Genomic DNA, 4,290 nt, shown 5'->3' with positions numbered 1-4,290 from the left:
GATGTCAGGAAATTTACCTCTTCAAATAATTTCCTTGCTGCAAATTCCTGTGCCTTACTATTCCCTTTGGATCTTAGAATTGGGCACTTTAGCCTGGCATGGTGGTTCTTGCCTGTAATCTCAGCAACTCATACAGGAGGATCACAAGTTCAAGGCCAGCCTCATCTACTCAATGAGATCCTGTCTCAAAACAAAACTAAAAAGGACTGGGAATATAGCTTGTAAAAGGGCCCTGAGTTCAATCCCCAGTACCAAAAAAAAAAAATCAGGCATTCACATGAGTGTTACCCAAAACTTCTGACATGCAATAGGTCCAAAAATTAAACCACATGCCAGGTTGAAAGCAAAACAAAGTTGTTTTGCAGAATATTATTCATTCAAAGACCAATAAACCATTAGCTGGGAAGATTCTTCATCCAGATTTTTTCTCCTCCTCTTTCCCAGGCCTGCTAGGGGCATGAGGATTCTTCTCATTTATGGTCACATGATCTGAATGTGGTGGCTACTTGCTACCAAGTTCTCTACACTTGATGCTTGTTCCTGGCAGAGCACTCTCACCATAGAGGTTTTCTGTGTCTTCATTGTCTGAATAGGATCATATGTACCTTTGGGGAGCACAGGGATGGATGGAAGAAATGGAGGAGCAAATACTGGAGTCTAGAAGGAAGATTTAATAGATGATATAGGAAGAGGGCTGAAGAAGTCCCCCCCCCCCGCATCTTGGCCACATTTAGTCTCCTGCTTTGAGATAAGGGAGAATAAAATCAGGTCATTATCACTGGTAGCAGAGGAGAGGGATGGAATAAAGAATACCAACCAAGGAATTTGAAAAAGTCTTCATAATCCTGTATTTGACCCTGGTATTTATACCAATAATATGTATAAAAGTTTAATGTAATATGTAATCTGCACTTTCTAGTCCCCTATAAACTCCTTACTGAGATGAAAATCCTTGTCCTACTAACCACAAAATGTGATTGTTAGGTTACAGGGAACAAAATATTGAATTGTCTTTTCAAGATTGAAATTTCTTATGAATATTACTGAATAACTTACATGTCGTCATAGTCACTTACATGTCAGCAGGCTCAAACTTATCAAAGAAGATTTAGGATGTAGACAGATGCTGACAGAATGCTTCATGTGGCATTGGTGCAAAGGATGCACGATGTATGTCTTGGAATATCACTGTGAAAAGAATGTCCACTGTAACATGAGATTGACCCGAATTTGAGCCATCACCTCCTCAACCATTTAATAGTGCAAAATACTTGTCTTCTGTCTCAGAGAATTTTATGAGCTGATTGGAGTGATCCATAAAAAGAGGGCTCAGGGACATCAAATGTGCTCCAGATGCCTTTATTTTTAATATGTTATTTTTAGATATACATGATAGTAGAGTGCATTTTGACATTTAATGCATACATAGAGTACAACCCATTCCAATTAGGATCCCATTCTTGTGGTTGTACATGATGTGGAGTCACACTGGTTGTGTAAAGTTACATCTGATTAATTCTACTGTCTTTCTATTCCTATTTCATCATCCCTCCTATCTTTTCATTCCCCTTTATCTAATCCAATGAACTTCTGTTCTTCTCCTCCCTCACCTCCTTGTTGTGGGTTAGCATCCACATATCAGAGAGACTTTTGGCCTTTGGGTTTGGGGGATTGGCTTATTTCACTTAGCATGATAATCTGGTAACTTACATAATTTTATTCTTCTTTATGGTGTATATATACCACATTTTCTTTATTCATTCATCTGTAAAGGGCACCTAGGTTGGTTCCATAGCTTGTCTATTGTGAATTGAGCTGCTATAAACATTGATGTGGCTGCATCACTACAGTATGCTGATGTTAAGTCCTTTGGGTATAAACTGAGGAGTGGGATAACTAGGTCAAATTGTGGTTCCATTCCAAGTTTTCTGAGGAATCTCTGTACTCCTTTCCAGAGTAGTTTGCACCAAAAAGAAATTGCAATCTCACCAGAAATGTATGAGTAAACTATTTCCCCCACATTCTCACCAACATTTATTGTTACTTCTATTCCTGATAATTGCAATTCTGACTGGAGTGAGATAGAATCTCAGTGTAATTTTAATTTGCATTTCTCTAATTGTTACAGATGTTGAAACTTTTTTCATATATTTTTTGACCCATCATATTTCTTCTTCTGTGAAGTGCCTGTTCAGTTCCTTTGCCCATTTATTGATTGGATTATTTGGGCTTTTTGGTGGTAAGTTTTTTTGTTCTTTGTATACCCTGGAGATTAATGCTTTATCAGATGCCTTCTTGATGACCCAACTTTTATGATTGTATTATTCTTATGCAAATCTGCTCTGTCCCCCACTCTGCAGAAGAAAGAGCTGGGACTGTCAGGGAAACTGGCTCTCTCCTTTTTTTGTTCTTGGAAGCAAATAAAGCAAAGCTCACTCACCTTTGTCTCTTCTAGGCTTGCCCCTTTGTAGACCATAGGAAGAAAGAAGTCTGGAAGACAGAAACACACATGGAAGACTAGCCACTCTGTCCTCCATCCTCAGGGTAAAAGCTAGGATGAGAGACATTCTGGTTATCACACAGCAACAGCAAATCCCATTGGAAGAGGTGGAGGCTGGGGCTCCTCTTTCATGCAAGCTGCCTTCTAAAGGAGTGAAGAATCAGGGAACTTTTTTTCTCTCACTTCCTGGTAAAAAGATCTTAATTCTAGGTAATCTGCTTCAAGGGTAAATAACAACATCTATAATCCTTCTTAGTTGTTTTAGAAAAGACACTGTAAACTATAAATTACTGTAAAGAAGTGAACAAAGGAGACACACACACACATTTCTCAAAAGTTATATAGCTCGTCATTACCATGACTACATTATGATTTAGTATTCCTTTAGACACAAGTGCTAGATAACTGAGATAAGTCCAGGCTAATATAAATACAGAGTCCTTTTCTTCAAGGACATCACCATGGAAACTAGATAGTGCACCCTCATAGTTATCTTAATACCTTCAAGGAGAAATTGCTGGGCATTCCAAGTTGGTCCTATTGGGAAAGGCTGGGAGAGTAACCTGGGAGAGTGCCTGTTACCCCCTGGGAGTTTTGCTCACCAGAGGAACACTTCCCTATAAATCTCCACAGTCAGAATACCTACAAATTACAATGAAATACCTATATTGAGATGTCTTAGAAGATACTGAGTTCTGGGCTAGGGTTGTTGCTCAGTGGTAGAGTGCTTGCCTAGCATGTGTGAAGCACTGCATTCAATTCTCAGCACTGCTTACAAATAAATAAAATAAAGGTCTATTGACAACTAAATATTTTTTTAAAAGAAGCTGCATTAGTTTTAAATCTTTTGGATATATAATGAGGAGTGAGATAGCTCAGTCATATTGTGGATCCATTTCTAGTTTTTTGAGTAATCTCCATTCTGCTTTCCAGAATGGTTACACTAATTTTCAGTCCACCAACAATGTACGAGTGTACGTTTTTCCCCACACCCTCACAACAGTTATTGTTATTTGTATTCTTGATCATTGCTATTCTGACTGGACTGAGATAGGGCATTAATGTCCAGAATATACAAAGAACTCAAAAAAAATTAACTCCCCCCCAAAAAAAAACCCAAATAACCCAATTAACAAATGGGCAAAAGAAAACTAAATAAATACTTCTCAAGAGAAGAAATACAGATGATTAACAAATACATGAAAAAAAAGTTCAACATCTCTGGCAATCAGGGAAATTCAAATAAAAAGTACATTAAGATTTAATCTCATTAATTCATAATATTTTTAACCATTGTAGTATTGCGTAGAGATATATCACTGTGGTTTGTTGTTTTTCATGTCCATTTTCCTGATGACTTGAGCTGATTTTAATAGATTATTTTAATTTCTTTACCTTCCTGCTCACCCCTTTCTTTTTTTAATTAGTTACACATGACAGTACAATGATCTTGACATATCATACATTTGAATCAAATGGGGTATAATTTCTCATTTTTCTGAGTGTACAGGTTTCAGAATCACATTGGTCATACAGTCATACATACAGCAATACTACTGTCTATTTTATTCTGCTGCCCTTCCTATCCCCCCTTCCCCTCCCCTCCCTTCCCATAACTTCTCTCTACCCAATCTAATGTGACTCACTTCTTTTTTTTCCCCTCACATCATCATACATGTATTCTGTATAACGATGTGGGTCTCCTTCCATCTTCTGTGCAATTCCCCTTCTCCCTCCCTTTCCCCCCCCCCACTCTCTCTCATCTCTCATGTCTCTCTCCTTCTCTCCCC

The sequence above is a fragment of the Marmota marmota genome, unplaced genomic scaffold (genome assembly GCF_001458135.2).
Source record: "Marmota marmota marmota unplaced genomic scaffold, marMar, whole genome shotgun sequence".
Classification (NCBI taxonomy): domain Eukaryota; kingdom Metazoa; phylum Chordata; class Mammalia; order Rodentia; family Sciuridae; genus Marmota; species Marmota marmota.
The sequence above is the reverse complement of the archived record's forward strand: the minus strand, read 5'-3'. Positions refer to the sequence as shown.